We start from the raw sequence: 14,144 nt of genomic DNA, 5'->3' as shown, positions 1-14,144 counted from the left end.
AACATTATACCAAGGGCAATGCAAAGTTTCTACATGAGGCTTTGATACAAAGTTTTCATAGAATCATAGAATATCAGGGTTGGAAGGGTCCTCAGGAGGTATCTAGTCCAACCCCCTGCTCAAAGCAGGATCAACCCCAACTAAATCATCCCAGATAGGAAAAACCTCTAAGGAAGGAGATTCCACCACCTCCCTAGGGAACCCATTCCAGTGCTTCACCACTCTTTTAGTGAAAAAGTTTTTCCTAATATCCGACTAAACCTTCCCCACTGCAACTTGAGACCATTACTCCTTGTTCTGTCATCTGGTACCACTGAGAACAGTCTAGATCCATCCTCTTTGGAACCCCCTTTCAGATAGTTGAAAGCGGCTATCAAATCCCCCCTCATTCTTCCCTTCTGCAGAGTAAACAATCCCAGTTCCCTCAGCCTCTCCTCATAAGTCATGTGCTCCAGCCCCCTAATCATTCTTGTTGTCCTCTGCTGGACTCTTTCCAATTTTTCCACATCTTTCTTGTAGTGTGGAGCCCAAAACTGGACACAGTAAGATGAGGCCTCACCAGTGCTGAATAGAGGGGAATGATCACATCCCTCGATCTGCGGGCAATGCCCCTACATATGCAGCCCAAAATGCCATTAGCCTTCTTGGCAACAGGGGCACACTGCTGACTCATATCCAGCTTCTCGTCCACTGTAACCCCTAGGTCCTTTTCTGCAGAACTGTTTCCTAGCCACTCGGTTCCTAGTCGGTAGCAGTGCATGGGATTCTTACATCCTAAGTGCAGGACTCTGCACTTGTCCTTGTTGAACCTCTGTGATGAACTGGGACTATTCTTAATGTGGTCTGTGAATGCTGAGTGGGGAGTGTTGTCCTGGGAGGCTGGTCTACATTGGGGGATGGGAGACTGGCCTGGAGGGAGACTACCTGAGCATGTAACATGAGAACCCAGGAAGGGGTTAGAGGCCAGGTGACACCTTTGCCTGGGAACTGAACAAAGGCTGAGTGAGAGGCTGGGGGGAGTTTTTCAGTTTGGAGCTGGCTGGGAAATGGAGAGTGGCACCTGATGGGGCTCGGGCCTCTCAACGGGGCTGTGACCTCCCTGGGGCCCCAGATGGACCTAACTAAAGGGGGTCCTGTTGTCTGTACCCACAAGACCTGTTTTGAACTATGTTCATGTCATCTAAATAAACCTCTGTTTTACTGGCTGGCTGAGAGTCACGTCTGACTGCAAAGTGGGGGTGCAGGACCCTGTGGCTTCCCCAGGACCCTGCCTGGGCGGACTCGCTGGGGGAAGCGCACGGAGGGGCAGAGGATGCTGAATGCTCCTAGGAGTGACCCAGGAGGTGAAGCCATGTGAGCTTCTTGCCCTGAAGACAGTCTGCTCCGAGGGAGAGGAGGCTCCCCAAAGTCCTGACTGGCTTTGTGGGGAGCAGTTTCAGAGCATCGCCCAGGGACTCCGTGACAACCTCATCAGATTTCTTTTGGCTTAGTCCTCTAATCTGTCTGGGTCCTTCTATACCTATCCCTACCCTCCAGTGTATCTACCACTCCTCCCAGTTTAATGTCATCTGCAAACTTGCTGAGGCTGCAATCCGTGCCATCCTCCAGATCATTAATGAAGATATGCCTGTAGGACAGCACAGCATAAGAATGGCCACACTGGGTGAGACCAATGGTCCATTCAGCCCAGTATTCTGTCTACCAACAGTAGCCAGTGCTAGATGCTTCAGAGGAAATGAACAGAACAGGGGAATTATCTAGTGATCCATCCCCTGTTGCCCACTCCCAGCTTCTGGCAGCCAGAGTTTTAGGGACACCCAGAGCATGAGGTGGCATCACTGACCATCTTGGTGAATAGCCATTAATAGACCTGTCCACCATGAACTTACCTAGTTCTTTTATTAACCCAGTTATACTTTTGCCCTTCACAACTTCCCTTGGCAAGGAGTTCCACAGGTTGACTGTGTATTGTGTGAAGAAATACTTCCCTTTGTTTGTTTTAAACCTGCTGCCTGTTAATTTCATTGGGTGACCCCTGGTTCTTGTATTATGTGATGGGGTAAAAATACTTCCTTATTCACTTTCTCCACACTGTTCATAATTTTATAGACCTCTAGCATATGCCCCCTTAGTCATCTCTTTTCCAAGCCATACAGTCCCAGTCTTATTAATCCCTTTTCATAGAGAAGCTGTTCCATACCCCAATTTTTACAGAGCAACCAAAACTGCATGCCTATTCAAGATGTGGGTGTACCATGGATTTATTTACTGGCATTATGATATTTTCTGTCTTATTATCTAGCACGTCCCTAATTGTTCCTGACATTCTGTTTGCTTTCTTGACTCCTGCTGCATGCTGAGTGGATGTTTTCAGAGAACTAGCCACAAAGACTCCAAGATCTCTTTCTTGAGCGGTAACAGCTAATGTAGACCCATCATTTTATATGTACAGTTGGGATTTTTCCAGTGTGCATTCCTTTGCATTTATCAGCACTGAATGTCATCTGTTGTGTTACCCAGTCACGTGAGGTCCCTTTGTAACTCCTCGAAGTTGACTTTGGACTTGACTAACTTGAGTAACTTTGTATCATCTGCAGCCTACCCCAGTTGACTGTTTACCCCCTTTTCCAGATCATTGATAGCTATGTGAACAGCACTGGTCCCAGTGCAGAGCCCTGGGGATCTGTCCCCTTGCATGTGAATGAATGATAGATAGATAGACTGGTGGCCTGCTCCAGGGCAGGCCAGCACTCCCTGGCTGGCACAAGAAGAGCTGGTGTACAAAGGGTTAAAGCAGCCAGCTCTCCCCAGGCAAAGCATGGAGGGATTTGCACTCACATCCCCAGTGATTCCTTCAGCCCCCTCCCCCCAGCCACAGGAACAGACCCATGGGAGGGTGAACGGTGCCACTGGGTTCTGAACTCTGGGCAGGGCCCATTGCTCATCTCATTAAGCATCAACATAGCAGTAGGGCCAGCAAAACCATGGTGTAACTGAGGGGGAAACTGAGGCACAGCCCCTCTATGCAGCAGGCTGTTTGGCAAGATGCCCACTCTAGGGCTAGGTGTCTGCCGTTAGGCACTCAGCTCTCACAGGGGCAGCCAGGGTGGCAGAGGTAGAGAGCCTGGCATAGGGAGGGCTCAGCCAGACCCTTGCAGGGAGGTTTGTAGTTGTTCTCCTTAGTACATCTCCCAGGCTGGTAGCCTGTGGCAGCTGGGTGCACAGACACAGCCATGCCCTGCAGACCACCCCAGTGCGAAGAGCAGGACCCAGGAGTCCTGATTCCCAGCCAAAAGGCACCCCAGCTCTCCGCCAGCGGAACCCCCTTTGTTCCTGCACAGGAGCACAGCAGAGAGCATGGGGCAGCTGGACTGTGCTGCCATGGAAAGGCCTAATTTGAGAGGTGCTGGTCCTCACAGGTGGGTGCTCAGCACTGCTGAGTCCAGCCCTAAGGGACGCCCATGCCAGTAGCCGTGTGTTTTGCAGTGACAGCTAGAAGCCTCCTTCAGGAGTCCAGCCCCCTTCAGTGACCACAAGTCCCTGCCCCACAGCACTTACCCTCCAGCTCAGCTTCTGGCACTCATCGGCCAAAGGGGCAGCCAAACCCCACCTCTGTCCCACATGTGAACACTTGGCGGCTGCACCGGAGGCCTGGCCCCTGTGATTGTCTCTATCGTGGCTAGGGCTGAGCAAGCCTCTATTTGCCCTCAGCTGGTGTGGGATAGAGGGGGGCAGAAAATCCCAGAGCCAGGACTTTGGAAAACACTTTATTGTCACTTACCAACACAAAGCACAGCTGGAAGCCACCAACCTGCAGGCCTAAACCGCGGCTGTCCTGTGGCCATCTGGGGCCAGATTCACCAGCGTGGAGTACCCCCGCCCGGCCCAGAGCCAGCTCCAAGAGCCCCTTCCCCCGGCTAGAGCCCAGGGGGCCTGAGCAGGACTGGCCCTTGGCACAGCCCTTGGCTGCCTGTGGGGGGCAACGCCCTGGCAAGTCCAGCCTGCGAGCCAGCACCCGAGCCATCAGGCCAGGTCAGTGGTACTGAGTGACCAGCAGAGTGCGTGCAGCAAGGGGCGGCTGTCGAGAAGGGATGGCGAGCAGACAGGCCTGGGCTGCGGGTGCTGGGGCGGCGGGGGAGACAGGGCCAGCTGGCAGGGCCGCGGAGGGGACAGATACTGAAGAGTGGAAGCCGCCAGCTGCAGCAGATTGGGTGGCCAGGACGGGACTGGGAGCAGCTGCGTGCACTTGGGATGCACGGGAAGGGCCTGCTGGTGCTGCTCTGGCTGGGGGGGCAGCTGCTGAGGTGGGGCCTGCCAGTGCTGCCTTGACCAGGCTAGGAGCAGGGAGGTGCACTGGTGGCACAACTGAGGGGCCTGCGGCCAGCGGGTGGGGGAGGATGGGAGCTGGAGGGGAGGGGCCTGTGGCCAGCAGGTGGAGGAGGATGGGAGCTGGAGGGGTGGGTCCTGCGGCCAGCGGGTGGGGGAGGATGGGAGCTGGAGAGGAGGGTCCTGCGGCCAGCGGGTGGGGGAGGATGGGAGCTAGAGGGGTGGGTCCTGCGGCCAGCGAGTGGAGGAGGATGGGAGTTGGAGAGGTGGGTCCTGCGGCCAGTGGGTGGGGGAGGATGGGAGCTGGAGAGTAGGGGCCTGCGGCCAGCGGGTGGGGGAGGATGGGAGCTGGAGGGGTGGGTCCTGCGGCCAGCGGGTGGGGGAGGATGGGAGCTGGAGAGGAGGGTCCTGCGGCCAGCGGGTGGGGGAGGATGGGAGCTGGAGGGGTGAGGCCTGCGGCCAGCGGGTGGGGGAGGATGGGAGCTGGAGAAGTGGGTCCTGCGGCCAGCGGGTGGGGGAGGATGGGAGCTGGAGAGGTGGGTCCTGCGGCCAGCGGGTGGGGGAGGATGGGAGCTGGAGAGGAGGGTCCTGCGGCCAGCGGGTGGGGGAGGATGGGAGCTGGAGGGGTGAGGCCTGCGGCCAGCGGGTGGGGGAGGATGGGAGCTGGAGAAGTGGGTCCTGCGGCCAGCGGGTGGGGGAGGATGGGAGCTGGAGAGGTGGGTCCTGCGGCCAGCGGGTGGGGGAGGATGGGAGCTGGAGAGGTGGGTCCTGCGGCCAGCGGGTGCGGGAGGATGGGAGCTGGAGAGGTGGGTCCTGCGGCCAGCGGGTGGGGGAGGATGGGAGCTGGAGAGGTGGGTCCTGCGGCCAGCGGGTGCGGGAGGATGGGAGCTGGAAAGGAGGGTCCGGTGGCCAGCGGGTGGGGGAGGATGGGAGCTGGAGGGGTGAGGCCTGCGGCCAGCGGGTGGGGGAGGATGGGAGCTGGAGAAGTGGGTCCTGCGGCCAGCGGGTGGGGGAGGATGGGAGCTGGAGAGGAGGGTCCTGCGGCCAGCGGGTGGGGGAGGATGGGAGCTGGAGAGGTGGGTCCTGCGGCCAGCGGGTGCGGGAGGATGGGAGCTGGAGAGGTGGGTCCTGCGGCCAGCGGGTGGGGGAGGATGGGAGCTGGAGAGGTGGGGCCTGCGGCCAGTGGGAGGGCTGTGTGAGTGGGATGGAAGCGAGGGGGCACTGGGTCTCCAGGATCTGTTTTTGTGAGTTTAGTGCTGTGTCAAGGTCTCTCCCCTGAGATGGTGTTAGCGACTGCATGCTAGTGTGAAGGGATTCCTCTCGCAGCTTCTTCGGTAGCTGCAGGACGGGGCTCTCCAAGTCCTTCCTCTTCAGGCCAGCTGACGTGGTACCGTCGAGGGAGGATGGGAGGGTCAGAGGCTCCTCTAAGCAGGACACGGGGGTGCTGCTCATTCTCACAGGGTCACCCTCCAGTCCTGTGGAGAAGCAGAGACCGGGGTGAGGATCCAGAGCAGGAGCTAGCGATCGTGCGCGGACACAGGCTGGCTGTGTTACAACAACGCCTGCAGGCCCTAGGCAGGCTCAGGCCTGACTGAGCCGCCTGGGAACACAGCCTGTCCCACTGGGTTTACAGCCCTGGCACTTGGGTGCATCTGCTTTTGGACACCTGAGAAGTCAGGCCCCTGGGGTCTCGAGCTGGGCTTACAAGGCAGCCGAAGCCAGTGGCAGTTTTCGGATGGCACTGGCCTGAGTTTCCTGTCAGTCACAGGCAGAGGCAGGCAGGGGCAGCTCTAGGAATTTTGCTGCCCCAAGCACGGCAAGCAGGCTGCCTTCGGCGGCATGCCTGCGGGATGTCCCTGATCCCGCGGATTCGGTGGCGCGCCTGCGGGAGATCTGCCGAAGCGCGGGATCAGTGGACCCTCCGCAGGCATGCCGCCAAGGGCAACCTGCCTGCTGCCCTCGTGGCGACCGGCAGAGTGCCCCCTGTGGCTTGCTGTCCCAGGCACGCGCTTGGCATGCTGGTGACTGGAGCCGCCCCTGGAGGCAGGAGCAGGAGCTCAGCCTGCCATGTCCTGTCCCTTGCTGGGACATGGCCCCCTGCCTTCCTACAGCCACCTAACAAAGGCCCAGTTAAGTCAGGGGCTTCCCTCCCAGCTGGCAGCTTTGGCCAGTGCGCCATTAAAAGCCAGGCCCAGCTGGGGGTGGGGTTTCCAGGTGCAGTTCCCCGGGCTGATTTTGCTGGGGTGTCCTGCCCCTTGGAGCGCCCAGCCTCGCAGGTGAGATTTGATGGGGCACATGAGCAGACAGTCACAAGAATTGCCTCAGAGCAAGGCCCTGGGCCAGGCCTGGCTTCCCCCACTACTCCACAGGGGTCCCAGCTGCAGGGCCCACTTGCTCAGATCTTTGCCTGGGGCTGGCACTTCTCTGGGAGCCTGGTGTCAGTCAGTGCTCGTGGGACTGTCTGGGCTTGGTACGTACATGGCCAGAGTCTTCTGAGGAGAACAGCAGGCAGCCACCCCCGCCGTGCCAGCCATCTGTCCCTCCACATATTAATGCCAGGTCATAAAGGGCTTGTCTCCACTGAAAAGTTAATTCAGATTAAGGGTGGGTGCAAATTTAAGGCAGAATAGTTATTCTGGATTAGCTTCCCGTGTGAATGCTCTTATTCTGAATTGTGTAATTTATTCCAAGTTTAGCTTTGGAAGTGGATGAAGCTAACTGGTGATATAGCACCTCTAGGCCCACGGGTGGTCACGTCAGTCACTGCAGCCCAAGCAGACTTTCCTGTGAGCATGTGCGACTTGGGCCCATCCCCAGCACTGTGCAGGAGACCCCCAACCCCCTCCCGCCAGCCTAACAAGGCAAATTACCACCCACCTCCACATGTGTAGTTGGAGTCCCACTGGGGCCACCCAGGGGCAAGAGAATCCAGGACTTGCCGCAGGCTGGTGGCCATGGTACCACCTCGCTTCCTAGTGCCTGCCCAGCCTCGGAACCAGGGCATCTGCAAAGGGAAGGATTTCAGTGTTACTGTCTGGGTAACGAGGGCAGATTCCCGAGCTTGAGGGGAACCTCGCCCAGTCGATCTCGTCTCCTCCGCCTGCTGGAATGGCAAAAATGGCTGCAGGTCGAAGCTAGACACATTTAGATTAGAACAAGGTGTATGTTTTTGACTGTGAGGATTATTAACCATCGGAACCAAGGGTCGTAATGGATTCTCCATCACTGACCAGGTTCAAGTCCAGATTGGATGCTTTTCTTCTCACAAACACAAGAACCAGGGACACTCAGTGAAATTAATTGGCAGCAGGTTTAAAAACAAACAAAAGGAAACTCCTTGCCAGAGGATGTTGTGAAGGCCAAGACTATAACAGGGTTCAAAAAAGACCTAGATCAGTTCCTGGAGGACAGGTCCATCAATGGTCAGTGGCACAGCCCCATGCTCTGGGTGTCCCTAAAATTCTCACTGCCAGAAGCTGGGAATGGGCGACAGGGGATGGATCACTTGATAAGTTGCCCTGTTCAGTGGCACAGCCATCAATGGTCAGTGGCACAGCCCCATGCTCTGGGTGTCCCTAAAATTCTCACTGCCAGAAGCTGGGAATGGGCGACAGGGGATGGATCACTTGATAAGTTGCCCTGTTCTGTTCACTCCCTCTAGGGCACCTGGCATTGGCCACTGTCGGCAGACAGGACACTGGGCTCGATGGACCTTTGGTCTGACCCAGTCTGGCCATTCTTATGATCTGCTGTAGGAATTATTTCAAGGCAGGTCTCTTGAGGTCACAGATCACAGTGGTCCCTTCTGGCCTTGGAATCTAGGGATCTATTAACCCACGGAGGTTTCCATCCCGTGCCCATCACCATAGTATCGAGCTCCTTCCAGCCATGCGTTATGCCCCTGACCTCTCCCGGGGTTTAATGGCCTCTGTGTGGCGAGGGAGAGGAGACAATACTACTGACTCCCTGGCACATCTAGCAGCCCCAGCGGTGGCCCAAGGCCCGTCACAGACACAGCCCAGACAGTTCCTGCCCCAGGAAGCTCTGCGGACACACTGTGGAGGGTGACCAGGGAGAAAGGTGGCCAGCTGAGAGCCAGGGTCAGGAACCTGTTTTCCCCTCAGAGCCACAGGCCTCCTGTGCTTGGAACAGGAGAGACTGGGCCCTGGCTGGTGGGCCGGCCGGCACAGCAGGGCCAGTTCAATGCTGCGGCCTGGAGGACCAGGGACAGGAGACAGACTCGGCATTACGGTCCTGCTCCCCAGAGGTACCCTGCTGCTTGGCACCCATTGATTTTGGTGAGTGCTAAGTGCCTAAATGCCTCAGTGGGTCTGGGCCCGCAGCACCACCTCCTCTGCATGCAGCTGGCCTGGGAACCACGGTACCAGCCCCTGCTTTCCCCAAGGCACCGGGCCTGCAGGCAAAGAGATGTGGCATCATGAAAGCCGGTCTTAGACAGCCGCTAGGACGGACAAGCCAGCGGCCTGGCTAAGCCATTCCCACAAGGGAGGCCATCTGGCCCAATGCCCTGCAGCCCTTCCCAGGGTGGCTAGGCCCCAGACTTACCCTGGAGCTGGGTTCCAGCAGGTTGTCCCCATGCAAGCCCGAGACTGGGAGAAAAGCCACAGTTGCTGGGTTCTTGCCCAGCTGGCGGAGGCAGGCGCACAGTTCCTGGCCAATCTCCTGGTAGCGCTGGCAACTGTAGGGAGGCTCCATGGCATCCATCTTGTTCACACAGACAACGAGCTGCTTGGCCGGCAGATTGCAGGCCAAGAGGACCTGCTGGCAGGTGACAGCGCAGCTGGCCACATGCTGTCCCCCGGCCGCAGGGACCAGCAGCACGGCAGCGCTGGCCTGGGGGAGACGAGAACTGGTTAATGCCCAGAGCAACCCGAGTGTCACAGATGAGATACACACGAAGCCAGGGAACCACAGACATGAGCGCTGGGGTAACGCACAAGCTACGTAACAGCCGGCCTTCCAGAGCACAGGGCAGCCCACGCCCATTGGGGCCTCGCGCTGGGTGCGTGGCCCACACCCACTGGGGCTGGGTGCTTGATCTGGTGCCGGGCACGGCCACGGGGCAGGGAGGCAGGTGTAGGGATTCCGCTGCAGGGCAGGATGCAGATACCCTCTTTGGGGTGGGCTGGGGGTGCTGGGTGAGGGGCACAGTGACTAGGGGGGCAAACCCCTTCTTCCCCCAGAGAAGAGAAAAGGGAGGAAGGAGACAGGAATGAGGTGTGTGGCAGGGAGGAAGCAGTAGAGAAGCCAAGGGCCACCAGCCATGGCCTGACGACGCACCCTGCACATCAGCCCTGAACATTTACTTACTGCTAGGGCCACGTGCCCCGCGACCTCCCGGGGGGGAATTAAAGGGCAGCAGCAGAATTACCGTCAGCCAAGAGATGGCTGGTCAGACAAAAGGCACCATGGCCGAGCCCCCTTTTCGGCTGTGAGAGGTACCTGGGTGGCCACGGCCCAGCATCTGACCGAGCCTTGGCCAGCGTTCCGATAACCAGGACATTGACACAGGTTAAAGCGGGTTAGCGGCGGGAAGCATTTAAAGCAAGATCTAGAGTTTTGAGGCCGGAAGAGATGGTTAAATCTTCCCAGCCAGCCTCCTGCCGGAGACCCAGCCTTGACAGAGCCTCCAAGTGCTGGAAAACCACGCCCCTCACCCCCACAGCCCTGGGTGAGTTTCTATCCTGCTTCAGCACCCAGCCAGCTGATCCTGGGTTTGTCAGTGAGCTCCCCACCAACCAGCCAGCCCCAGCCATTCTGGTAATGCACCCTCCGGCCTGGCACTTACCGGAGCGCTGCCTGAGGACGGGTTACCGGGCAGCCCCCCAGGCTCCAGGGAATCGACAACAATGACCTCGTACTTTGGGGTCTTGAAGGGCTGCAGGAGGTGACTAGGGGCTGTGCCCTGTCGCTGCTCTGCTCTCGGCCTGTCCAGCATCCGGGCAGGCTTGGGGGGGCTCTTCCCTATCTGCATGGGGAGGACGCTGGTTACAGTTCTCGTAGAAGCCAATGAGAGCCACCTGTCTTAGATGAGGTGCTCGCAGAGTAACCAGCCACAGCAAACCTCAGCCTCCTTTCACTCCCCTGCCCATTACCCACCCCCTCCCCCGCATGCAGTAGACATGCCACCCATGGTGTCTCCATGCCAGGAGTCTCTGGGAATGGGGACCTTGTGGGTGTCCCAGAGACTGATCTCCTCGGGACAGTTGCCCTTTGTCTGATGCACTTGGCACAACCGGGAGGTTCTCTCACTATGGGACAGTGAGCTCACGCTGGGGCAGCTTGGCTGAAAAACACACAGACCCAGGAGGTGAAGACGTGTGAGCTTCTTTCCCTGAACAAGTCTGCTCCAAGGGAGAGGAGGCTCCCCAGAGTCCTGCCTGGCTTGGTGGGGAGCAGTTCCAGAGCATCGCCCGGTGATTCCAGCTGCCCAGAGAAGGGAGACCCCGGGTCACTCTGCCAGCAAGGGAGGGGCCTGTGGAAACACTTCTCTTTGACGTGGAGGCTGAGGCTCACTTTGCCTGTCCAGGCAGCAGCGAGGGGTCTAACCCCAGTCCTGCTGTTTGTGGGTCCACCATAGAACAGGTGTTAGGCCGAGGGACCTCATGGACTGTCTCATGGCAGAGCTCCTGCCCACACTGTCCAGCCCAGGCTCTGGGAGCGAGAGGTGGGGAACGGGGCTAAAGGACACTCGTCTGCCTGCGGACACCCCCTGGCCACGGTTACCTCTTTCTGGGGTATCGCCAGACTCTTCCAGCTGTCGCCCCCTTCGCAGAGCAGGCGTCTGGTCATGGTGGATTTCCCAGAGGCCTCGGGGCCGAGCACCAGGATCTGGAGCTGAGTCTGGCTCATGGGGCCACGGTGCAGCGGCTGCTGTTGTGGGGGAGGCAGGAAAGCGTCAGGGGGTGTCTGCACCCAGGGAGCTCGCAGGGCAAGCCACCAGCGGAGACGCTGGGACCCAACGAGGGGCAAGCCCTGGATTACATGGGCAGTGCAGCCATGCGGCGGAGGCTGGTCAGTCCCCACACAGGGGCTGGCTGCTCAGAGGCCTGCTGGTGCTGGTGCTAATGCCCTCAGAAAAGTGCCAAGGGGCCATGCCGCAGAGCTCACTGCATAACCGGGGTGCCATGCATCTCCCCGTTCCTTCCAGGAGCCCCTTCCCTGCCCCCTATTATTTCAGGGACTCCCCACTACTCACCCTGACAGGGGGCTGTGTGCTCCCTCCCATACCAGGCTCATGCCAGCAGCTGTCTGCACCCCCTTTCCCAGACCCGGGTGTCTGTGTGCACCCCCTTCACACCTTTCTGGGTCCCCCAGACCCCTTCTCTCCACATCAGCCTCCCCCAGCCAGAGCAGGGTGTGCCCAGGCCACACCCCCATTCCCCCACCCTGGGGAGATAAGCATTCAGTATGCGGGAGGATGGGCCAGCTACTGTTATCCTGCGAGGGGCTAATGGGTGCAATCAGCCAGTCTGAGCTCGGGGCAACTGCCCAGGGAGCTGGAGCTCTGGTGGGCTAAAGAGATGGCAGGGGCAGGGCTCCATGTGCCCCCAGAGCAGCCGGGGGTGCCTGGAACATTCCCTGACATTTCAGCATTGACTGAATTGCAGCCCAGCGGCCAGCTACACCAACAAGCCAGGGCGAGGCCTACACAAGCACAGCCCATGAGCCCCAGGCCCCTAATTCGCTCGCTCCAACCCCCTGCCCCTCACTAGGGGGGGCTGGGAGAGCAGAAGCCAGCTGGCCCCTCAGGAGAATCACCCCAGCCCATCCAGACTGGGGGCAGGGAATCCAGGCTGATCTCCCCCCAGCACCCAGCCCATCCCGCTGGCATCTTCCACAGCCACCTGGCTCCAGCCCTGCCAGTGTTACACAGTGTCCAGCGCCCCCCAAGACAAACTCAGGCCATGTGGGGCTGGAGCCTTCATGGGTTCAGCCCCCTGCGTGGAGCCAGCACCAGGCACCCCTACCAGGGCTGCTTCCTCCAGGGGAGCTTTTAAACCAGCTGGGGAGCAGGCAGCACCAGCCCTGCATTTCAGACCAGGCCCCTCCCAGAGGCCCCCAGCCAGCTGCCCTTACCTCTGTCCCAGAACTGACTCCAGACACAGCTGCCTAAAGCCTGCCCCAAGCTGCCTGCCACGTGTCTGGCCCCCAAGGCCTCCGCCCACTGTGTTAGCCACGCCCACAGCAGTGTAGCAGAGCCTGGAGAGCCAAAGCATGGCCCCATCCAGGCCTGGGCGGCAGGCAAGGGGATGTCAGAATCCCGGGGGCTAACATGGAGTCTCCCCTTTACACCAACCCCCGCACTCTGGGCCTGTCGCTCCTGTGCTCCCCCATGTGTCCCTGGCCCACCCGGCTCACCCCATGCTCAGCAGGATTCAGAGCTGTACGTCCCCATGGGCAGAGCAGAGGGATATCGGGACTCGTGGGGGTGTGGTACTCAGGCACTCTGAGAACAGCCAGCCCCCTCACTGAGCCAGGGGCTCCCCAGGGTCTCAAGCCTTTACTCTCAGGCCTTCTCTGCATGGGAAAGTGGCACCAGTTTGACCAATGGGGCAAACTGAAACCGGAGCAAAGCCCATGTGGATGCTCTGATTTGGGTTTCACAGGGGCTCGGGACAGACCAGTTCCAAACTCTTCCTACTTGATTTCAGTTAAACATCTTGGAGAGGCAGGGAAAGCTGCACAGGGTTCCTTCTTCCCCCCAGGATGGGTAGCTGAGTCCCTCTCCCGCTGGGAGCAGCAGGGGCCCCTAGTTCTTTCCCCCAGGAGCTGGGCTGTCACTGCTGGGGTGGGGTAGGTGCCCCCAGAGCAATTGGGCTTGCTATTATCACTCCATTGAGATTCACTGGGCCCTCCTCCCTGTTTGGGCTGTCCAAAGAGTCGGGCAGCATTGCTGCGTCAGTCACTTGGAGCAGCTCCACCCTCACAGTGATAGGCTCAGGCTCTCTGCAGACTCAGGCAGATGGGGGCTATGTTGGCCATGCTTGAGCCATTTTTCAAGCTTTTCTTCAAAACCACAAGCGCTCATCTGTACAGGGGAGAAGGGCACTGCCCCACCTTACAGGGGCATGGGTTTAAATCCAGGAGAGATGCTTAGCCAGTCAAGGGTGCTGGATAAATACCCTGGGTAGATACTTCTCCATTTCCTCCCATCCCTCCCTGCTTGGTGCCCAGGGACATGCGGAGTTATCCTGCCCTGCGGGTAGCTCAGGGATCAGTAAAAGCCAGTGCCCAAGGAACTGGAGAGGTGAGTGGCCTGTGAGCTCCTTGGCTGAGGGGCTGGAGGCATTTGCTCACATACTGGGGATCACACGGGAGCCACCCACGGCAAGGCCAGAGCTGGGCTGTGTCCCAGGGAAGAAAGCTCGCCAGGCAGCTGACATGGATGGAGTCTGAGTTCCAGCAGCAGGAGCAGCACATCATCCTAAAGGCGGTGTCAGCCCTTCGCCCCCAGCCCACACTCCCTTCCTTCTGCTTCTTGCCGGGCCCCGACGGCGAGGCCCAGTGACCGTCCCCTCTGTGGTCAGATCACACTTGCAAACCCGCTCCCCCGCAGCCCTCCTCGCGGCTGGTGGGAGGTGAAGCCTGGGGCAGAGCTGCATGGCTGGTCTGGGGGACTGGGACAGAGACGGCCCCGTGCAGCGCTGAGCACACTGGCAGTGCTCGGTAAAGAATCCACTGGGAACCCCCCAGCTCCTGGCTCATGCCCTTCCCTTCAAGGAGGGAGGGGTGTCGCTTCACAAACAGCCCCTCCCTTGCCCCAGAGTCCCGTGTTAAAGTGCATTTGCCAGCAA

This window comes from Gopherus flavomarginatus, chromosome 13, assembly GCF_025201925.1.
Source record: "Gopherus flavomarginatus isolate rGopFla2 chromosome 13, rGopFla2.mat.asm, whole genome shotgun sequence".
Classification (NCBI taxonomy): Eukaryota; Metazoa; Chordata; order Testudines; family Testudinidae; genus Gopherus; species Gopherus flavomarginatus.
Note: the sequence above shows the minus strand (reverse complement) of the source record.